Below are 25,022 nucleotides of genomic sequence, written 5' to 3'. Positions count from 1 at the left end.
ATCAGTTGCCACACAGTGGAGGAAACAGGGCCTACTGAACCTACTGAACATAGCTTGTGGTGACTCCTCTACTTAACAGGAAAGGCAGGAAAGTTTCCTTTGTGCTGTGTCACAGCTTTTCCTATTTTTACTTTTGTCTATTATCCTAAACAAAATTGTCAAAATAATCATGAAATTTGAATGGGTATTGTGAATTATACCACAAATGTTAATAAATAACATTACATAAATGTTAATTTTATGATACATGTGTATGTGTGTGTCACATGTGTATGTGTGTCACATGTGTATGTGTATGCACAACTATTACATTTGTGCAGATGTAAATGCATATATGTATGTCTTTATATCCATAAATACTCTATTGGGGTTACAAAGGAAGTACATATTGAAATATTTAGAAATAGTAGAACATCATATCTGTAATATACTCTCCAGTTGAAATAAAAGATAGACAAGAGACAGATGGTAGAGGCAGAAAGCATATGACATATGAATATACAGAAACAGAAAAATTATAATCAGATAGATGATATATAGATAGATACACAGATACGTCGATAGATGATAGATAAGAATGATAGATATATATATAGATAGATAGATAGATAGATAGATAGATAGATGATAAATAAGTACATGATAGATAGATGATAGATAGGTAATAGATAAGTACATGATAAATGATAGATAAATAGATAGCTAGATTGATAGATGGCAGGTGATAGATAATAGATTAATAGATAATTGATAGATTATAAATAATAAATAGAAGATAGATAATAGATTGATAGATTTGTAGATGAATGGATGATAGATAGGTATAGATAATAAATGCATAAGTGGATGACAGAAAGATGATGATTAGATGTGTAGATGATAGATAATATATAAATAGTAGATAGTTGATAATAGAAGATATATTATGAATAGATGTAGGGTAAATAAATGATAGTTGGATAGGTGACTGGTAGAATATAGATATGTGACAGGAATTAGATAGATAGATAATAGATAGATAGATAGATAGATAGATAGATAGATAGATAGATAGATAGATAGATGATTGACTGATAGAAAATAAATAGGTAAAAGAAAGATAGAAAACAAGTATACTAAAAACTAAAATATCAGTAATTAGAGAATTAGTGTAATGATTAAATTCCCTTGCATCTTTTTTTTTTAAGTTTGAAAATATTTCCAAATAAAAGACTAAACTAAAAAAGACTATATTGCTGCCTTCCCTCCTTTTTATGTCTTAAATTCTACAAAAATATAACAGGTATTAAGAACATTCATTACCATATTTTCACAGACCTTGTTTGCTGTGTTTTCAGATTTTAAAAATCAGTACAAACACTGCAGTGTGGGAGAGGGAACACTTTACAAAAGCCATGAAGATTGTGCAGCCATGTTTTCTCATTCCTGTGGTCATTATGGTCACTTTAATTTGGTCACAGTTCAGAGCTGTAAATACATTTGCCCTTTTGACATACTCATAAAATCTATTTATCAATGTTCTCTTAAATAAAACATAGCCTGAAGAAAATCTTTCAAACTGACACCATATGTTATTGAAATTAAAAAAAAAAAAGAAAGATATTTTCTTCTGGTGAAATACAGGAAAATCAACAGACATTTAGTGATATGTGTGCACATGCTTGAACTACAGTCAGAGCCTCTTTTATATGAGGCTTGGGTCTGCAATTACTCATGTTAATTCATGTGTTTGAATTGCTGCCATATTTATTACAGTGGTTAAATGTTGACTTCAGCGTGGGACGCGTCCTTCTTACAATACTACATGGTTCAGATCTGAAATGAAGCATTCTGTTTTCTTTCTGAGGGACCATTGTGAATGAGAAGAAATAAAATATATGGATATTTTAGAGGTGGATGCATTTGAGAAGGAAACTTCACTACTGATTAAATTAAAATTAACACAAGAACACATGGTTTAAAAGCTACTTAAAATCCACAAAAGCCAATTAAAGAGGAAAAAATGTGGCTAACGCTGTAAAGTTTAATGCTACCTCATTGAAAATGACTGGGCAAAGCCACTACCCCACACAGTAAGCCCAGCCAGAAACACAAACAAGGCAGTTGAGCAGAGTTCTGTTTTCTCATAATAGTCGTTTGGTTTAACTGTCCATTTAAGCATGGAATTTCTCTTGCAGGAGTCAATAAATATCAGGAATGCATGATCAACATCAGCTGTGCTTGCTGGGTGTCTGTCTTTTTTTTTAATTTTTAATATTTTATTACATATTTTCCTCAGTTACATTTCCAATGCTATCCCAAAAGTCCCCCATAGCGCCCCCCACTTCCCTACCCACCCATTCCCATTCTTTTGGCCCTGGCATTCCCCTATATTGGGGCATATAAAGTTTGCAAGTCCAATGGGCCTCTCTTTCCAGTGATAGCCGACTAGGCCATCTTTCGATACATATGCAGCTAGAGACAAGAGCTCCGGGGTTCTGGTTAGTACATCATGTTGTTCCAACAATATGGTTGCAGATCCCTTTAGCTCCTTGGGTACTTTCTCTAGCTTCTCCATTGGGAGCCCTGTGATACATCCAATAGCTGACTGTGAACATCCACTCCTGTGTTTGCTAGGCCCCGGCATCATCTCACAAGAGACAGCTATATTTGGGTCCTTTCAGCAAAATCTTGCTAGTGTATGCAATGGTGTCAGCGTTTAGAAGCTGCTTATGGGATGGATCCCTGGATACGGCAGTCTCTAAATGGTCCATCCTTTCATCACAGCTACGAACTTTGTCTTTGTAACTCCTTCCCTGGGTGTTTTGTTCCCAATTCTAAGAAGGTGCACAGTGTCCACACTTTGGTCTTCATTCTTCTTGAGTTTCATGTGTTTAGCAAATTGTATCTTATATCTTGGGTATCCTAAGTTTGGGGCTAATATCCACTTATCAGTGAATACATATTGTGTGAGTTCTTTTGTGATTGTGTTACTTCACTCAAGATGATGCCCTCCAGGTCCATCCATTTGGCTAGGAATTTCATAAATTCATTCTTTTTAATAGCTGAGTAGTACTCCATTGTGTAAATGTACCATAATTTCTGTATCCATTCCTCTGTTGAGGGACATCTGGGTTCTTTCCAGCTTCTGGCTATTATAAATAGGGCTGCTATGAACATAGTGGAGCATGTGTCCTTTTTACCGGTTGGGACATCTTCTGGATATATGCCCAGGAGAGGTATTGCTGGATCCTCCAGTAGTACTATGTCCAATTTTCTGAGGAACCGCCAGACTGATTTCCAGAGTGGTTGTACAAGCTTGCAATCCCACCAACAATGGAGGAGTGTTCCTCTTTCTCCACATCCTTGCCAGCATCTGCTGTCACCTGAATTTTTGATCTTAGCCATTCTGACTGGTGTGAGGTGGAATCTCAGGGTTGTTTTGATTTGCATTTCCCTGATGATTAAGGATGTTGAACATTTTTTCAGGTGCTTCTCTGCCATTCGGTATTCCTCAGGTGAGAATTCTTTGTTCAGTTCTGAGCCCCATTTTTTAATGGGGTTATTTGACTTTCTGGAGTCCACCTTCTTGAGTTCTTTATATATATTGGATATTAGTCCCTTATCTGATTTAGGATAGGTGAAGATCATTTCCCAATCTGTTGGTGGTTTTTTTGTCTTATTGATGGTGTCTTTAGCCTTGCAGAAGCTTTGTAGTTTCATGAGGTCCCACTTGTCAATTCTCGATCTTACAGCACAAGCCATTACTGTTCTATTCAGGAATTTTTCCCCTGTGCCCATATCTTCAAGGCTTTTCCCCACTTTCTCCTCTATAAGTTTCAGTGTCTCTGGTTTTATGTGAAGTTCCTTGATCCACTTAGACTTGACCTTAGTACAAGGAGATAGGAATGGATCGATTCGCATTCTTCTACATGTTAACAACCAGTTGTGCCAGCACCATTTGTTGAAAATGCTGTCTTTCTTCCACTGGATGGTTTTAGCTCCCTTGTCGAAGATCAAGTGACCGTAGGTGTGTGGGTTCATTTCTGGGTCTTCAATTCTATTCCATTGGTCTATTTGTCTGTCACTATACCAGTACCATGCAGTTTTTATCACAATTGCTCTGTAGTAGAGCTTTAGGTCCGGCATGGTGATTCCACCAGAGGTTTTTTTATCCTTGAGAAGAGTTTTTGCTATCCTAGGTTTTTTGTTATTCCAGATGAATTTGCAGATTGCACTTTCTAATTCGTTGAAGAATTGATTTGGAATTTTGATGGGGATTGCATTGAATCTGTAGATTGCTTTTGGCAAGATAGCCATTTTTACAATGTTGATCCTGCCAATCCATGAGCATGGGAGATCTTTCCATCTTCTGAGATCTTGTATAATTTCTTTCTTCAGAGACTTGAAGTTTTTATTATACAGATCTTTCACTTCCTTACTTAGAGTCACGCCAAGATATTTAATATTATTTGTGACTATTGAGAAAGGTGTTGTTTCCCTAATTTCTTTCTCAGCCTGTTTATTCTTTGTGTAGAGAAAGGCCATTGATTTGTTTGAGTTAATTTTATATCCAGCTACTTCACCGAAGCTGTTTATCAGGCTTAGGAGTTCTCTGGTGGAATTTTTAGGGTCACTTATATATACTATCATATCATCTGCAAAGAGTGATATTTTGACTTCATCTTTTCCAATTTCTATCCCTTTGATCTCCTTTTGTTGTTGAATTGCTCTGGCTAGGACTTCAAGTACAATGTTGAATAGGTATGGAGAAAGTGGACAGCCTTGTCTAGTCCCTGATTTTAGAGGGATTGCTTCAAGCTTCTCACCATTTACTTTGATGTTGGCTACTGGTTTGCTGTAGATTGCTTTTATCATGTTTAGGTATGAGCCTTGAATTCCTGATCTTCCAAGACTTTTATCATGAACGGATGTTGGATCTTGTCAAATGCTTTTTCCGCATCTAACGAGATGACCATGTGGTTTTTGTCTTTGAGTTTGTTTATATACTGGATTACTTTGATGGATTTCCGTATATTGAACCATCCCTGCATCCCTGGGATGAAACCTACTTGGTCAGGATGGATGATTGTTTTGATGTGTTCTTGGATTCGGTTAGCAAGAACTTTATTGAGGATTTTTGCATCAATATTCATAAGGGATATTGGTCTGAAGTTTTCTATCTTTGTTGGGTCTTTTTGTGGTTTAGGTATCAGAGTAATTGTGGCTTCATAGAATGAGTTGGGTAGAGTACCTTCTGTTTCTATTTTGTGGAATAGTTTGTGAAGAACTGGGATTAGATCTTCTTTGAAGGTCTGATAGAACTCTGCACTAAACCCATCTGGTCCTGGGCTTTTTTTAGTTGGGAGACTATTAATGACTGCTTCTATTTCTTTGGGGGATATAGGGCTGTTTAGATCATTAACCTGATCTTGATTCAACTTTGGTACCTGGTATCTGTCTAGGAACTTCTCCATTTCATCCAGGTTCTCCATTTTTGTTGAGTATAGCCTTTGGTAGAAGGATCTGATGGTGTTTTGGATGTCTTCAGGATCTGTTGATATGTCTCCCTTTTCATTTCTGATTTTGTTAATTAGGATGCTTTCCCTGTGCCCTCTAGTGAGTCTGGCTAAGGGTTTATCTATCTTGTTGATTTTCTCAAAGAACCAGCTCCTTGATTGGTTGATTCTTTGAATAGTTTTTCTTGTTTCCACTTGGTTGATTTCGCCCCTGAGTTTGATTATTTCCTGCTGTCTACTCCTCTTGGGTGAATTTGCTTCCTTTTGTTATAGTGCTTTTAGGTATGTTGTCAAGATGCTAATGTGTGCTCTCTCTAGTTTCCTTTTGGAGGCACTCAGAGCTATGAGTTTTCCTCTTAGAAATTCTTTCATTGCGTCCCATAAGTTTGGGTATGTTGTGGCTTCATTTTTATTGAACTCTAAAAAGTCCTTAATTTCTTTCTTTATTCCTACCTTGACCAAGGTATCATTGAGAAGAGTGTTGTACAGTTTCCACGTGAAGGTTGGCTTTGTATTATTTATTTTGTTATTGAAGATCAGCCTTAGTCCATGGTGATCTGATAGGATGCATGGGACAATTTCAATATTTTTGTATCTGTTGAGGCCTGTTTTGTGACCAATTATGTGGTCAATTTTGGAGAAGGTACCATGAGGTGCTGAGAAGAAGGTATATCCTTTTGTTTTAGGATAGAATGTTCTGTAGATATCTGCCAGATCCATTTGATTCATAATTTCTCTTAGTTTCTCTGTGTCCCTGTTTAGTTTCTGTTTCCATGATCTGTCCATTGGTGAAAGTGGTGTGTTGAAGTCTCCCACTATTATTGTATGAGGTGCAATGTGTGCTTTGAGATTTACTAAAGTTTCTTTAATGAATGTGGCTGCCTTTGTATTTGGAGCTTAGATATTCAGGATTGATAGTTCCTCTTGGAGGATTTTACTTTTGATGAGTATGTAGTGTCCCTCCCTGTCTTTTTTAATGACTTTGGGTTGGAAGTCAATCTTATCAGATATTAAAATGGCTACTCCAGCTTGTTTCTTCATACCATTTGCTTGGAAAATTGTTTTCCAGCCTTTCATTCTGAGGTAGTGTCTTTTTCTCTGAGATGAGTTTCCTGTAAGCAGCAAAATTTTGGGTCTTGTCTGTGTAGCCAGTTTGTTAGTCTATGTCTTTTTATTGGGGAGTTGAGTCCATTGATATTAAGAGATATTAAGGAAAAGTAATTGTTGTTTCCTGTTATTTTTGTTGTTAAAGTTGGCATTCTGTTCTTGTGGCTGTCTTCTTTTAGGTTTGTTGAGGGATTACCTTCTTGTTGTTTCTAGGGCGTGGTTCCTGTCCTTGTATTGGTTTTTTTCTGTTATTATCCTTTGAAGGGCTGGATTCGTGGAGACATAATGTGTGAATTCGGTTTTGTTGTGGAATACTTTGGTTTCTCTAGCTATGTTAATTGAGAGTTTGGCTGGGTATAGTAGCCTGGGCTGGAGTTTGTGTTCTTTTAGTGTCTGTATAACATCCGTCCCGGATCTTCTGGCTTTCATAGTCTCTGGTGAAAAATCTGGTGTAATTCTGATAGGCTTGCCTTTATATGTTACTTGGCCTTTTTCTCTTACTGCTTTTAGTATTCTATCTTTATTTAGAGCATTTGTTGTTCTGATTATTATGTGTTGGGAAGTATTTCTTTTCTGGTCCAGTCTATTTGGAGTTCTGTAGGCTTCTTGTATGTTTATGGGCATCTCTTTCTTTAGATTTGGGAAGTTTTCTTCTATAATTTTGTTGAAGATGTTTGCTGGTCCTTTGAGTTGAAAATATTCATTCTCATCCACTCCTATAATCCGTAGGTTAGGTCTTCTCATTGTGTCCTGTATTTCTTGGATGTTTTGAGTTAGGATCTTTTTGCATTTTACATTTTCCTTGATTGTTGTGCTGATGTTCTCTATGGAATCTTCTGCACCTGAGATTCTCTCTTCCATCTCTTGTATTCTGTTGCTGATGCTCGTATCTATGGTTCCAGATTTCTTTCCTAGGATTTCTATCTCCAGTGTTGCCTCATTTTGGGTTTTCTTTATTGTGTCTACTTCCCTTTTTAGGTCTAGTATGGTTTTGTTCATTTCCATCATCTGTTTGGATGTGTTTTCCTGTTTTTCTGTAAGGACTTCTACTTGTTTGATTATGTTATCCTGTTTTTCTTTAAGGATTTGTAACTCTTTAGAAGTGTTCTCCTGCAATTCTTTAAGGGATTTTTGTGCTTCCTCTTTACTGTCTTCTACATGTTTACCAGTGTTCCTTTGTATTTCTTTAAGTGTGTTATTAAAGTCCTTCTTGAAGTCCTCTACCATCATCATGAGATATGCTTTTAGATACGTGTCTAGCTTTTCCGGTGTGTTTGGGTGCCCTGGACCTGGCGAAGTGGGAGTGCTGGGTTCTGATGATGGTGAGTGGTCTTGGTTTCTGTTAGTAAGATTATTACGTTTACCTTTCGCCATCTGGTAATTTCTGGGGTTAGTTTTTGTCGTTGTCACTGTTTAAAGATTGGAGCAGAAGCTGTGTTCCACTCACCAGCAGTCTCAAAATCCTGTGGCGGGGGTCGTGGGTAGCTGGCGGTTGTCAGCTGACCCTGCGCTCTAGCTACCCTGGTGCTGGTCCGGCCGGAAGAGGCCTGCGGTCCTACTCAGGCCGGTTTTCTGCTTCCCTAACTAATGCAGTCTCAGGTCCCTCGAGCAATTGGATTGGAGCAGAAGCTGTGTTCCACTCACCAGAAGTCTTAAGATCCTGTGGCTGGTGTTGTGGGTAGCTGGCGAGTGTCAGCGGACCCTGCGCCCTAGCTACCCGGCACTTTTCTCCGGTGTCTGTCTTTTGATTTAACCCCTAACTCTCAGACAAGAGATGGGTGATAGAGTTACTCTCTAAGAAGAGAGGGGACAGTTAGCATCATACAGAATGACCTCAGTCCTCAGTCCTTCACAAGAAGGCTTTGGCATCACCAAAGTCCTATACATGTCTTAAAAAAAAAATACAGACATGGGGTATTTCTGAAAGTTTTGCTTTTAAAGAAAAGTCTAAACTTGTTCCCATCCTAAGCCACGGGTGAGAAGCAAGTCTGTACCATTCATCCTTGCTTTTGAGCCAACGTGGGAAATTTTTTTAAAGACAATACACAGATAGAAAAGTATTAACCAGCAGTGAAAAAGTTGGACAGTCCATGGTGGTTTCATAGGCAGGAATTTTAATATCTTACAGTAAGATCCCAGTCTTTTAGCTCAGCGCATAGCTGAGAGACTGGCAAACCCAAAGCCACCGTACTTTAAGTCTAGCTTGCTGCATGCCACCAGGGTCCCAGGCTGTACCCCACAAAGGAGGCCTTGCTGTCTCACTGAAGTCTGAGTTTTCATTCATTTAGAAAACATATCCCCATGCTACCTACGGATCAGAAGAAAAGGCATAGTCAGGACAGAGGCAGGAGATATGACTTCTATTTAAAATACCTTTCAAAAGTTAAGTAATGCCTAATATGATGGGTCTCAGGGCCCATCAGACTGTCACTTAACATAACTGTGCAATAATGGTCTCTTGACACCAGGTTTGAAGTCAGATCTTGCCCTGAAGCTGAAGCTTGAGCAATGTGCCCTGTCCTTTCAGGTGTCATGTTCTCTGTTTAACAGCACAGCCCTAACTACTGTAGCAGGCTCAACTGTGCCCTGAGAGGCTGGCCAACAGGAGAGGGACTAGGTGTCAAAGAGCAGATGTTACTAAATAAAGAAAGCAAAAATAAATAAATAAATAAATAAATAAATAAATAAATAAATAAATGAAATTAAGGTACTGATTTTGTTCCCAGTGGCATAAATGGCTACCTCTGCTTTAGTTCTCTAGGATAATTATTGGTACTAAAATTGCTCAGAACAGTTCTATGACAAGGTGTGTTTTTTTTCTATGCAACAATGACCTCAGGTCTTTTATAACTTGTAAGTTCTTTTGTTTTTTTTAACTAATCACTAAGGTTGGCATATCATCTACAGCCGTACCACCCATTCTTCTCTGACCTCAGGGGGCTACCATAGAAAGTAGTGTGTTTCATTATGGCTTCTTCATACACATGTGTCATAAATCTGTGTTCCAGCCCATTCTCCATGATCCCAACCTTTCCCTGTGTCCCCTGCTGTCCTCTGACTAGTTCCATGACAGAGAGTAAAGGAGGGGAGGGTTACCTTTCTTCCACAGCTCCACCTAGTCTCACAAAAGTTCAAGGTAGATTTGCATCCCACACTGTGGATCCATTCTGTTGGTGCAAATGTCACTTCAGGCTCCCCCATAAGCCTGTAGTCCAGCTCTATCTCCCACAGTGTCCCTATATGAAAGATCAGCCAACTATAGCCAAGTGTTTCATGTCCCCAAGTAAAAAATAAAAGCATGGGGCTCCACATTCAAATATATGACAATAACATGAGAGCACTAAGCCAGACACAGACCCCTTCTAAGCACCAAGTTTTGTATGAGGCAGAGAATAGATTCTACTGCTGTGCAGTCAGTCATTCAGGAGTCATTCTTCCAAAGAAATGACTCACCAAAGAATTGGTTTGAGCCTTGTATTACAGCCCCCATGAAGCTTTTCAACCTCACTGAGCTGCTCTACCACATTTAGACAGGCATGAGGAGTGTTTGAATGTTACACCCAACCCAGAAAAGTATCTTGAATTTGTTACTTTGTTTCATGTAAATGGGTGTTTTGCCTGCATGCATATCTGTACCACATGCATGCCTGGTGCTGGCTGAGTCAGAAGGCAGATGTTAGGTCCCCTAGATCTAAAGTTTCAGATGGTTGCAAATCACCTGGTGGTTGTTGAGAATCAAGAACTGATCCTCTTCAAGAGAAACTAGTGTTCTTAGAGATATCTTTCCTTATATTTACCACAAAGAATTCCTAAGAGTGGACAAGGCCTACTTTGAAGGGTACTATCTATTTCTGATACTTAACGTGTTCTTATAAAGTAATAAATAGTATAAATATTAGAAGTCTTTAAAATGACTATCTGGATAATAAACATGAAAGCTAATCTAGATTGTCAAGTTCATTAGATTTGGAATCAAGAGGAAACAAGCTAGCCTATGAAGGCATTTCTAGGAAGGATAAACATGTAGGAAAGACCTTCTCACAGAATGGGCAGATAAAAGACAGATAAATGATAGATGATTAATAGAGAAATAAATGCAAGATAGATAAGAGGTAGATAAATATGTGTTAGATAATTAATAGATGATAGATGATTGATACATATATATGTATACACATATACACACACATTCATAAACATAACTTGGAAACATGATAGGTAGAAAGAAGATAGATGGGTAGATAGAGGATGATACATAGATGATATATATTTGATTGGTAGATGATATATGGGTAGATGTCAAACAGACAAACAGACTTAGGTTAGGTGACAGATGATTAGACAGATTTCTCTAAGTTGCTATGAATTGTTGGTCTTAAACCAGCTTAAATGAACCTTCTCTTTTCTCAGCAGACAGCATGGCACAGAGGCATGAGGCAAGGACAAAGTTGTCTGTGCTAGCCAGGGGCCATGTAGACAAGAGCATGACAGGAGGAAACTGGGAGCTGTGGGACCGTTCTGTGCCCTCACAATCACCCTCAGCATGCACTGTGACACAGAAACTCAAAGCTGGACCACTGGCATAGTGTTAAACAGACAGTCAGAACGGGAGAGTATGACAGATCAGCATCTCTGAGCGTAGACATGTAAGACACATGTCAAGGCCGATGTCTTCTCATGACACTACACCAGGACACTGCAGCAGAAATACAATTTCCATGTCTCTAACCTCTGGTAAGTTTACAACCTGGAAGTCTTTATGTAATACTCGATCCTTCTTTCTGGAAACTCTAAGAAACCTTTCACAGTTCTGTGGCATGTGGGTAAGTCTTTCAGGACTGATAGAAAAAGACAAAACTTAGCCAGGAGGCCAGGACAATGCTATCCATTTATGCTACTCATGTGCCCTATAGACATGAGTATGATGGGAGTGACCTGGAAGCTGTGAAACGGTTTTGCGTCCTCAGTCACCTTCAGCATGCATGGTGAGTCAGAGACGCAAGACTGGACCACTTGCATAGTGTTAAACACACACTCAGAATGAGAAAGTATGACAAATGTGTTTCAGGAACAAAACGACTAAAAATTAGCAGAGGAAGCCTGAAAAGCAAATATCTAAATGAGGTTTCCATCCAAGTGAATGATGAGCCTGAGGTCAAAAGTGGCTATCCACAGACGAAAGAAAAACAGATAAGGGGATGCATGTCTCTAGTAGTTCACTGTGTCCCTGTGTGCACAGAACTACATGGAGAGGAATCACTTGGTGCCAAGGAGGAAGCAATGAATCCTCAGGAAGATGCCTGGAGACAACACCGCAGCTTTCCACTTTCCTGCTTCAGTTTTACCTGCACTGATACTACAGGACCAAGCCTGTCTTGTTTTGTTCTGTTTTGTTTCCAATGCATTTTTGGGGATCCTTATAAACTGTCTGCTTCATTGTAGGAAAGGAATAAATATTTCCACTTTGAAGTTTTTCATTTCATTTATTGAAAGCACCGTAAGGAATGACTCTGGGGAAAATTGGTTGATTTCACGTAGGCTTCACATTGGTATCACAACCCTGTCACACAGATCACTGTGTGGATTCAACTGACTACAACTTTCAAATACTCAGGAATGAAAGAGCACTTTATCATTGTTACCTAAGCAACTTAAGTCATAAGACGACTTAGGATGCTCCATACACTGTCATAAGTCATCTGGAGCCATTTAAAGAAGGCAAGAACTTGTATGTAGCTAACACAGAGATACTGCATCATTTTATAGAAGGAACTTAGACAGATGCATATCTAATAACTGAGGGAAGGGTCCAACCATCCACTCTCCATGGATATCAGAAACAGCCATACCACTGTTCTGCAGAAGCCACAGCATTCGTCCACCAGGACAGAATTTACTATCAGCCCACCTAAGAGATAAAAATCCTAGATCACAGTTGGTGGAACTTGGAAAGGAAAAAAGAACAGAGGATATTTAATGATTACTATAGCTACAAGTCTTCAGAAGACAGGAAATATATTACTTCTTAATTGTCAAACTCATGAGACCCATGCTGGTAATCTTACCTCTACACCATTTCAAGACTTACTTTACATTAATCCATCTTTGAAAGCCTAGAATTTATTGAAATGTTTACCTTTCACATTTCTGATGACTTGTGTCTTTTATTTTCATTTTACTGCCTTATAGACTACAATTGCACGTCAACAGAAGCATTAAACCTTTGAGCTAAGAGTAGCTGCTGTGGGTTTGTGCTCTCTGTCAGCTATCTCACCTCTGACCTGGACGGCTGCAGTAGGGCAGCAGTGTGTATGCTATGCTTCCTAGCAAGCTGCATTTCCTCTCATCATTTTATACAAACTGGAAATATAAACCTTTACCTTGAGCTTTCTCACTTAACATCACAGCATTAGCAAATTACATATTTTAAGTGGTTTATAAGCAGTCAGGATTACATATGAATAAGGGCTAGAACTGTAACTTGGTGGAGAGCGTTGCTTAACATTCATGAGGCCTTGACTCAAATTCTCAGAACACTACATACACCCACAGAGATTATATACAAAAGTATCTGTGGCTGTGTTCTAATAAAATATATCTCAACACAAATTCAAATCTTATATTTTTCACATCCCATAAAGTACTTTTTCATTTTTCCAACTATATAAAATTATAGAATTAATTCTCCATTTATTTTTTTCTCCTAAAATAAAGATCAAATTATAATATTCAAGTCCCTGGATGCAATGTCTAATGACCCAGTCTGAACAGCGACAATAACACGTATCTATAAGTTAAGGTGTGCTATTCTGATATCTTTTCCAATCAACCAGAAAAAAAATACCTGTAGGTATTGATTGAGTGGTACTCACGAAAGTCAAGGCTCAAGGCTTTCTAGGCTGACACAGAAGCTCCTCTGAGATGTAAGGAGTACAATATAGTTAATTCCTGGTCCTCAAATTTCTTGGCCAATAAGAAGGTTACATTAGGTTTCAAAGTCTTTTTTATGAAAATGCCAGCACAAAACTATGGTCCTGGGTTCCACCTCTCCTCTCAGGCTGTCCCAACACTGCCAGTACACCAGCTCGGAGAGAACAGGGTAGAATAATGGAATGGTTCTGGAATGGATGGGATTGGAAGTCTACCTCGTCCCTTGGTGCATCAGAGGAAGTGCCCACCAGGCCAGGAAAGGATGAAGCAGTCAGGTTGGAAGTGGGTGGGAGTCTGGGAGGCCTTCTCTGAGGATCTTAGTGTTAGGGCTCTTTAAGATGAAGACCTCCAATGATCTTTAATGAAGAAGCTCTCTGAGACAATCTTACCTTGTTCTATTACATTACTTGGGGTGTATTTGAATGCATACACTTTATTCTGGGTAAACCAAGGGTTATATAGTTTTGGGGGAGGGTATGTGAGAATATCCCTAGAGGGAAATGTCATTAGCTGATGGCTAAGGTTATTATGATGTCTCAGTAGCATGGAGAGGCATTCCTGGTGCTGGGTACATGACTGCCTGCCTGTGACAACCTGGTTGAAGGTCTTTCGGTTTTTCCAAAGGCAGGCACAGAAACAGGGAGGAGCTACCCCTACTTCTGTGGCCTAATGTTCTGAGATTTCTGAAGTTTAAACTTGCTCTACTTTACCAGTTCCATGCCAATTCCCTGGGTGGCATGGTCCATGTGCCCTACACAATACTGTTGGGTTTCATGCAATGCACTGCTCTCCTCAGGAGGTAACTTTAGTTTTGAAGGGTGTGTATGTATGTTTCTGTGCCTTTGTGTAGTATATGTATGTGTATATATGTGTGTATCAGCTGTGAATGCATTTGTGTTTTGCATGTATAGTGTGTGTGATATATGTGTGTGGTGCATGCATGTGTACACATAGGGTAAGGGATGATTGCCCATTCATGTAAATGAAAACGATAACCTCTACCACTCTTTGCCGTATTCTGGTGTGACAGGTTCTCTCACTAAACCTCAGGCAAGACTGGCAGCCAGCAAGCTTCAGCAATGCCCGTGTCTCTATATTGCAGTGCTGGTGTGTGTGTGTGTGTGTGTGTGTGTGTGTGTGTGTGTGTGTGTGTGTGTGTATGTATGTGTGTGTGTGTGTGTGTGTGTGTGTGTGTGTGTGTACATTAGGGATCACAACTCAGATTTTATGCTTTCACAGAGAGTTCCCTGATCCACAGAGCCATCTCTCCAGTCCAAAACCCTCTCTTAATAAACACCAATTTTACTTCATTAAAAAAAAAAGAAGATAGAAAAAATGAAAAGAAAAAGGAATTTGGAGCCAACAGGCTACTACAGGACCTAGAAGCCCATTGTGCACTGGGTGTTGTCAAAACTATCACAGCATGGATTTGCATTCTGATCTGCAGCACTCATCATCAGATAAAAGAGAATTCCAAACCAGCTGTGAGCAGGTGCTGACTGCACACATCAGCTGCATGAGCAAGTGGTCCAGGTGGCATGATACACTGGTAAAAAACTGAAAGGAACAAGCCAACCCTATAGGTCCTTCTAAATAGCCTCCAGAAAATGGAGAAGTGGGATATAATGACTTCAGCAATAGGGGATTCTTTTCCTATCCAGGATGGAGGCTGACAGTTCTTCTTTAGTATCTGAGACTTTAAAGAGAGTCCATTGGTGCTCTTACACTCCCACCACCCTGTGATGGTTTCCATTTTCAGTTTGTGGTGCTTCACTGTCCGTAACTTTCCCCAATGTCTGTGTTTCAATAACTATAACTAAACTATACACTTCAAGAGTGCACAGAGAACTCCATCAGCCTTCTTCACCTTATAGAGCAAGCACCCACAGTGCAGCACCACTGTAGTCTTTCTGCTTGGGCGGTTTGGTGTGTTTTATTTCTAACAAGCACACTAAGCAGGTTTTCTTATAGCATTTCCACATATACTTACTGCTGATGACTCTTGTTCCCTCTTCTCTCCTGAATCCCCAGCCCCTCCCCCACTGTATCATTCTACCCCAGCACTCATCTATCCACTTTCACCTCACATGTGCTCTATCATGCCCAGGTCCTCCTTAGGGACCTCTTTTCCCCATCTCATGGGTTTTGCTCTAATTTCCTAGCCCTTACCCTCACTCATTCCCATATAAATACACATACACAACAGTTGGGAGCTAAGACCTGCATCTGGGAGAAGACATTCAATATTAATCCTCATGAAGGATTTTGTCACTGAATAATAGAGAAGAAATGAAGGACAAGGACAGCTGCCTCTCATATCTATGCTCCCCAGTTGTTATATCTTGGCCCAATTCACTTTCAGCCCATCAGAGAGTCATCTACAGACTAGAATAAACTTGATATATTTTCAAGTCAGTGATTAAAGTGACTGGTGGTGCATACCAAGTCAGAGTCCAAGACAGAAAAACTGAGAATCCTAGACCAATTTGTGTTACAGAGTGTGATGCTTTAAAAACATACCAATTTTATTGCTTACAGAGGAAACAAGCAAAGCAGTACTCACTAAAGTACATGCTAGCCCAGAGGTCATGGAAATCTGCAGTACCAAATACTTTGAATAATGTATATACAAGAGGCTATTCTAGAGCGCCATATTGGATCCGGGACTCCACCGAACTTAGGAACTTAGTCTGCACAGGTGAGAGTGTGCACCACAGAAGCTGACAGCTTCTGTGACCTGCCAAAGCAACACAGCATCTGGGAAAGGTCCTGTTTTAGGCCTTCTTCTTCGGCCAGGAGGAGGTCCAAACACCAGATATCTGTGCACCTTCCCTGTAAGAGGAGAGCTTGTCAGCAGAGAGTGCTCTAACCACTGAAACTCAGAGGAGAGAGCCTGTCTCCCAGGTCTGCTGATAGACGGTAATCAGAATCACCAGAAGAACAATCTCTAAACAGAGACAACTATAACGACTCCAGAGATTACCAGATGACGAAAGGTAAACGTAAGAATCTTACTAACAGAAACCAAGACCACTCACCATCATCAGAACCCAGCACTCCCACTTCGCACAGTCCAGGGCACCCCAACACATCTGAAAAGCTAGACCTGGATTTAAAAGCATATCTCATGATGATGGTAGAGGACATCATGAAGGACTTTAATAATTCACTTAAAGAATTACAGAAGAACATTGCTAAAGAGTTACAAGTCCTTAAAGAAAAACAGGATAACACAATCAAACAGGTAGAAGTCCTTAAAGAAAAACAGGAAAACACATCCAAACACATGATGGAAATGAACAAAACCATACTAGACCTAAAAAGGGAAGTAGACACAATAAAGAAAACGCAAAATGAGGCAACACTGGAGATAGAAACCCTAGGAAAGAAATCTGGAACCATAGATGCGAGCATCAGCAACAGAATACAAGAGATGGAAGAGAGAATCTCAGGTGCAGAAGATTCCATAGAGAACATCGGCACAACAATCAAAGAGAATTGAAAATGCAAAAAGATCCTAACTCAAAACATCCAGGAAATCCAGGACACAATGAGAAGACCAAACCTACAGATAATAGGAGTGGATGAGAATGAAGATTTTCAACTCAAAGGACCAGCAAACATCTTCAACAAAGTTATAGAAGAAAACTTCCCAAATCTAAAGAAAAAGATGCCCATGAACATACAAGAAGCCTACAGAACTCCAAATAGACTGGACCAGAAAAGAAATACCTCCCAACACATAATAATCAGAACAACAAATGCACTAAATAAAGATAGAATACTAAAAGCAGTAAGAGAAAAAGGTCAAGTAACATATAAAGGCAAGCCTATCAGAATTACACCAGATTTTCACCAGAGACTATGAAAGCCAGAAGATCCTGGACAGATGTTATACAGACACTAAAAGAACACAAATTCCATCCCAGGCTACTATACCCAGCCAAACTCTCAATTAACATAGATGGAGAAACCAAAGTATTCCACAACAAAACCAAATTCACACATTATCTCTCCACGAATCCAGCCCTTCAAAGGATAATAACAGAAAAAAACCAATACAAGGACAGGAACCACGCCCTAGAAAAAACAAGAAGGTAATCCCTCAACAAACCTAAAAGAAGACACCCATAAGAACAGAATGCCAACTTTAACAACAAAAATAACAGGAAGCAACAATTACTTTTCCTTAATATCTCTTAATATCAATGGACTCAACTCCCCAATAAAAAGACATAGACTAACAAACTGGCTACACAAACAAGACCCAACATTTTGCTACTTACAGGAAACTCATCTCAGAGAAAAAGATAGACACTACCTCAGAATGAAAGGCTGGAAAACAATTTTCCAAGCAAATGGTATGAAGAAACAAGCTGGAGTAGCCATTCTAATATCTGATAAGATGACTTCCAACCCAAAGTCATCAAAAAAGACAGGGAGGGGCACTTCATACCCATCAAAGGTAAAATCCTCCAAGAGGAACTATCACTTCTGAATATCTATGCTCCAAATACAAAGGCAGCCACATTCATTAAAGAAACTTTAGTAAATCTCAAAGCACACATTGCACCTCATACAATAATAGTGGGAGACTTCAACACACCACTTTCACCAATGGACAGATCATGGAAACAGAAACGTAACAGGGACACAGTGAAACTAACAAAAGTTATGAATCAAATGGATCTGGCAGATATCTACAGAACATTCTATCCTAAAACAAAAGGATATACCTTCTTCTCAGCACCTCATGGCACATTCTCCAAAATTGACCACATAATTGGTCACAAAACAGGTCTCAACAGATACAAAAATATTGAAATTGTCCCATGCATCCTATCAGATCACCATGGACTAAGGCTGATCTTCAATAACAACATAAATAATAGAAAGCCAACATTCACGTGGAAACTGAACAACACTCTTCTCAATGATACCTTGGTCAAGGAAGGAATAAAGAAAGAAATTAAGGACTTTTTAGAGTTCAATGAAAATGAAGCCACAACATACCCAAACTTATGGGACACAATGAAAGCATTTCTAAGAGGAAAACTCATAGCTCTGAGTGCCTCCAAAAAGAAACTAGACAGAGCACACATTAGCAGCTTGACAACACACCTAAAAGCTCTAGAACGAAAGGAAGCAAATTCACCCAAGAGGAGTAGACTGCAAGAAATAATCAAACTCAGGGGCGAAATCAACCAAGTGGAAACAAGAAGAACTATTCAAAGAATCAACCAATCAAGGAGCTGGTTCTTTGAGAAAATCAACAAGATAGATAAACCCTTAGCCAGACTCACTAGAGGGCACAGGGAAAGCATTCTAATTAACAAAATCAGAAATGAAAAAGGAGACATAACAACAGATCCTGAAGACATCCAAAACACCATCAGATCCTTCTACAAAAGGCTATACTCAACAAAACTGGAGAACCTGGATGAAATGGAGAAGTTTCTAGACAGATACCAGGTACCAAAGTTGAATCAAGATCAGGTTAATAAACTAAACAGCCCTATATCCCCCAAAGAAATAGAAGCAGTCATTAATACTTTCCCAACCAAAAAAAGCCCAGGACCACATGGGTTTAGTGCAGAGTTCTATCAGACCTTCAAAGAAGATCTAATCCCAGTTCTTCACAAACTATTCCACAAAATAGAAACAGAAGGTACTCTACCCAGCTCATTCTATGAAGCCACAATTACTCTGATACCTAAACCACAAAAAGACCCAACAAAGATAGAAAACTTCAGACCAATATCCCTTATGAATATTGATGCAAAAATCCTCAATAAAGTTCTTGCTAACCGAATCCAAGAACACATCAAAACAATCATCCATCCTGACCAAGTAGGTTTCATCCCAGGGATGCAGGGATGGTTCAATATACGGAAATCCATCAACATAATCCAGTATATAAACAAACTCAAAGACAAAAACCACATGGTCATCTCGTTAGATGCGGAAAAAGCATTTGACAAGACACAACACCCATTCATGATAAAAGTCTTGGAAAGATCAGGAATTCAAGGCCCATACTTAAACATGATAAAAACAATCTATAGCAAACCAGAAGCCAACATCAAAGTAAATGGTGAGAAGCTTGAAGCAATCCCTCTAAAATCAGGGACTAAACAAGGCTGTCCACTTTCTCCATACCTATTCAACATCGTACCTCCATACCTATTCAACATCGTGTCTCCATACCTATTCAACATTGAAGTCCTAGCCAGAGCAATTCAACAACAAAAGGAGATCAAAGGGATACAAATTGGAAAAGATGAAGTCAAAATATCACTCTTTGCAGATGATATGATAGTATATATAAGTGACCCTAAAAATTCCACCAGAGAACTCCTAAGCCTGATAAACAGCTTCAGTGATGTAGCTGGATATAAAATTAACTCAAACAAACCAATGGCCTTTCTCTACACAAAGAATAAACAGGCTGAGAAAGAAATCAGGGAAACAACACCCTTCTCAATAGTCACAAATAATATAAAATATCTTGGCGTGACTCTAACTAAGGAAGTAAAAGATCTATATAATAAAAACTTCAAGTCTCTGAAGAAAGAAATTATAGAAGATCTCAGAAGATGGAAAGATCTCCCATGCTCATGGATTGGCAGGATCAACATTGTAAAAATGGCTATCTTGCCAAAAGCAATCTACAGATTCAATGCAATCCCCATCAAAATTCTAACTCAATTCTTCAACAAATTAGAAAGTGCAATCTGTAAATTCATCTGGAATAACAAAAAACCTAGGATAGCAAAAACTCTTCTCAAGGATAAAAGAACCTCTGGTGGAAGCACCATGCCGGACCTAAAGCTTTACTACAGAGCAATTGTGATAAAAACTGTGTGGTATTGGTATAGTAACAGACAAGTAGACCAATGGAATAGAATTGAAGACCCAGAAATGAACCCACACACCTATGGTCATTTGATATTCGACAAGGGAGCTAAAACCATCCAGTGGAAGAAAGACAGCATTTTCAACAAATGGTGTTGGCACAACTGGTTGTTATCATGTAGAAGAATGCGAGTCGATCCATTCCTATCTCCTTGTACTAAGGTAAAGTCTAAGTGGACCAAGGAACTTCACATAAAACCAGAGACACTGAAACTTATAGAAGAGAAAGTGGGGAAAAGCCTTGAAGATATGGGCACAGGGGAAAAATTCTTGAATAGAACAGCAAGGGCTTGTGCTGTAAGATCGAGAATTGACAAGTGGGACCTCATGAAACTGCAAAGCTTCTGCAAGGCAAAAGACACCATCAATAAGACAAAAAAAAAAAAAACACCAACAGATTGGGAAAGGATCTTTACCTATCCTAAATCAGATAAGGGACTAATATCCAATATATATAAAGAACTCAAGAAGGTGGACTCCATAAAATCAAATAACCCCTTTAAAAAATGGGGCTCAGAACTGAACAAAGAATTCTCACCTGAGGAATACCGAATGGCAGAGAAGCACCTGAAAAATGTTCAACATCCTTAATCATCAGGGAAATGCAAATCAAAACAATCCTGAGATTCCACCTCACACCAGTCAGAATGGCTAAGATCAAAAATTCAGGTGACAGCAGATGCTGGCAAGGATGTGGAGAAAGAGGAACACTCCTCCATTGTTGGTGGGATTGCAAGCTTGTACAACCACTCTGGAAATCAGTCTGGCGGTTCCTCAGAAAATTGGACATAGTACTACTGGAGGATCCAGCAATACCTCTCCTGGGCATATATCCAGAAGATGTCCCAACCGGTAAGAAGGACACATGCTCCACTATGTTCATAGCAGCCTTATTTATAATAGCCAGAAGCTGGAAAGAACCCAGATGTCCCTCAACAGAGGAATGGATACAGAAATTATGGTACATTTACACAATGGAGTACTACTCAGCTATTAAAAAGAATGAATTTATGAAATTCCTAGCCAAATTGAAGGACCTGGAAGGCATCATCTTGAGTGAGGTAACACAATCACAAAGGAACTCACACAATATGTATTCACTGATAAGTGGATATTAGCCCAAAACTTAGGATACCCAAGATACAAGATACAATTTGCTAAACACATGAAACTCAAGAAGAATGAAGACCAAAGTGTGGACACTGTGCCCCTTCTTAGAATTGGGAACAAAACACCCATGGAAGGAGTTACACAGACAAAGTTTGGAGCTGTGATGAAAGGATGGACCATCTAGAGACAGCCATATCCAGGGATCCATCCCATAATCAGCTTCCAAATGCTGACACCATTGCATACACTAGCAAGATTTTGCTGAAAGGACCCAGATATAGCTGTCTCTTGTGAGACTATGCTGGGGCCTAGCAAACACAGAAGTGGATGCTCACAGTCAGCTATTGGATGGATCACAGGGCTCCCAATGGAGAAGCTAGAGAAAGTACCCAAGGAGTTAAAGGGATATGCAACCCTATAGGGGGAACAACATGATGAACTAACCAGTACCCCAGAGCTCTTGTCTCTAGCTGCATATGTATCGAAAGTTGGCCTAGTCGGCCATCACTGGAAAGAGAGGCCCATTTGACTTGCAAACTTTATATGCCCCAATACAGGGGAATGCCAGGGCCAAAAGAATGGGAATGGGTGGGTAGGGAGGTGGGGGGGGTATGGGGGACTTTTGGGATAGCATTGGAAATGTAATTGAGGAAAATACGTAATAAAAAATATTAAAAAAAAAGAGGCTATTCTAGAGGCTGGGTCACCTGAAGGCATGGGACAAAGATGGTGGTGGAGGCACAAGGGGACTTCAGATACTATGAGTAGGAGATATTCAAGGGAGGCACCAGGATGCTACAACTGCATTGCAATCCTTAAAGCCACATAAAATGAGTATCTCAGGGAAAATGGATAGTGATCCTTACTTAGCATTGTAGTTGTGGTGACAAAATATTTGACAGCTTAAAGGAGAGCAGACTTATTTTGGCCCAGGCAGGGAATACTGTCCATTGGATTAGGAGGATGAGGTCACAGTTCCTATTATGCAGTCAAACCAGGAATAGGAGCAGTGGGGTCAGAACCAGAGTGAGACCCCATCCACGACCTACTTCTGTTACCAAGGCTACAAGTCCCAAAGGTTGCAGCATCTCCCAACACAGCGCCACCAGCTGAGAACCCTGTGTAAGAGGTGGGGGATAATAGTCCATAGCCTAAACCCTTTCAGTAGTAAACCTCCATATAAAATTAGACTCTCAATATGATTTAATTCCCAAAATGGGTGCTTTGCAATAGACTTTTTCAAGCCCAGCCAGGATAACTAAATTCCCTGATCTCATAAGTGTGGTCCTACAGTGGCTAGAAGACTGTGTGGTCTGTTCCACACAATAACTAGGGTCTCAGCAATGTTTCCATTTCAGAAGGAAGTCAACTCTCTAAACTACAACACAGGTTGTTTTCTTTGAACTTGGGACACACTATTTTAATGAATAATTGAAAGAGGTCATTTGTGACTCAGTAATGCCAGGTAGTATATAAGGAGACTTGTTTGCTTACTGGTAGGTCAAAAAGAGAAGAGAGGGAGGGGAAAAAAGAGAGAGAAAGCAAGAAAGAGAGAGAACAGAAAAGCTTTCTTATTAAAAATGTGTGGGCCAAGTGATGAGAAATATCTTTCCAGAATACTCCTTAGGCCAGCCAACTCACAACCAAGCTGATTCACATGGTAAAAGTTGGTCTTATTTGGCTAAGGTACTCAACACACCATGGGCAGAATCACAAGGCTTAACCGTACTGCAAATTAAAAACTTCTCTTAAAACTGGCTAAAAGAAATATTTTGAAAGCCTCACTTTCTGGATTGAGTGCTTAGACACTGAATACTTAGAAATGTGATATGTCAGTGTTTCTACAAAGAGCAGACTTTGGGGTCCAGTTATGGGTGTTTAGACCGACAGTGTCTGATAATTAATTCCACATGTCGTTTTGTGGTCTTTTCATATGAATGAAAGCAAGAGACAATGAAAGAGTGAGAAAGGAACCAGGGGTTAAGAATTTTCTCACAGTCAGCCTGGACTTGTTGCAGAAAGTATGACTGTTTTGTAAGCCCATCAGAACAAAGATGCACAGACTTGAAGTGTATCTCTTCTTGATTATGCAGGCGATAAGCTCCTAATATCTTTTTACTCAATGGAAAAGAAGAAAACAAAAAGGTCTAGCATTCAACATTCTGGATCATTCCCACTTAGCAGCCTTCAAAAACTAAACACAGCTGATTTGGGTGCATGGTGTTCAAGCTTCTGTTTCCAGCCAACCGGCCTGTCCTCTGGCCTACTTCTCCTTTAGTTCCCTCACTGACCACAATGACCTTTGGTTCTACTGTCTGTTGCCAATGCCCTCATCACTTCTCCAACTTCTTCCTCACATCTGGCAGCATTGTCTACGAGACATCACTTGTACAAACATTAATCTTCAAGTTGCATCCAATGCAGGCTTCCACATAGAGTTGGTCAACATACTCTCCTTCACTCAGACAACTACCATGGTTTTTTTTATAATAATCTAATTATTTTCTAATGTATATTGGGAATGAATTTCTCCATTTTCCCAGTCCTTCTGCTAAATCTGTTTACTACTTCTTTGGGTTGCTTTCTCTGTCTAGTCTCTAATGGTTATTATTTCAAACAAAATGTTCTGCTCTCTTTTCCACCCTTCCTCTCTCTCCTCTTTCCTCACACTTTTCTTCCAACACTTTTTTCTCTCTCTCCCATTCTGAATCTCTTGCTGGCCTCTCATTAAATTCTGTTGATCCATCGTTTCATGCCTAAAACACATCTTTAATTTTAGTTACTACCTTTGATAGTTAATCTCAATTGTCAACTTGATGAAATCTTAATTCAACTTTCAGATAGTCCTTCTGTGCATGGGAAAACCTGCCTACTGTGGGTGTCACCATTCCTTATGCTGGGATCTTCGACTGTATAAGAAATAAGATGACTGCCATATCCAGGGATCCATCCCATAATCAGCTTCCAAACGCTGACACCATTGCATACACTAGCAAGATTTTGCTGAAAGGACCCAGATATAGCTGTCTCTTGTGAGACAATGCCGGGGCCTAGCAAACACAGAAGTGGATGCTCACAGTCAGCTATTGGATGGATCACAGGGCCCCCAATGGAGGAGCTAGAGAAAGTACCCAAGGAGCTAAAGGGATCTGCAACCCTATAGGTGGAACAACATTATGAACTAACCAGTACCCCGGAGCTCTTGACTCTAGCTGCATATGTATCAAAAGATGGCCTAGTCAGCCATCACTGGAAAGAGAGGCCCATTGGACTTGCAAAGTTTATATGCCCCAGTACAGGGGAACGCCAGGGCCAAAAAGTGGGAGTGGGTGAGTAGGGGAGTGGGAGGAGGGAGTGTATTGGGGACTTTTTGGATAGCATTGGAAATGTAAATGAGGAAAATACCTAATAAAAAAATTAATTCAAAAAAAAAAAAAGAAATAAGATGATGACTTGGGCACA

The 25,022-nt window shown here is 39.6% G+C and overlaps 1 long non-coding RNA gene across 3 annotated transcripts in view; it reads left to right on the top strand.

The window, feature by feature from the left end:
- The first annotated feature begins 11,215 nt into the window (after positions 1 to 11,215).
- The window catches only part of LOC110292003 (uncharacterized), a 96,374-nt gene continuing 82,567 nt past the window's right edge, over positions 11,216 to 25,022 (top strand). For all 3 annotated transcript variants that reach the window (XR_015046630.1, XR_015046632.1, XR_015046631.1), the window contains exon 1: positions 11,216 to 11,339. This is a non-coding gene — a long non-coding RNA (uncharacterized LOC110292003). The remainder of the gene's footprint in view (positions 11,340 to 25,022) is intronic.

Source organism: Mus caroli, unplaced genomic scaffold (assembly GCF_978045245.1).
Source record: "Mus caroli unplaced genomic scaffold, Mus_caroli_1 scaffold_3, whole genome shotgun sequence".
Classification (NCBI taxonomy): domain Eukaryota; kingdom Metazoa; phylum Chordata; class Mammalia; order Rodentia; family Muridae; genus Mus; species Mus caroli.
Note: the sequence above shows the minus strand (reverse complement) of the source record. Positions and strands in the feature narration are given on the sequence as shown.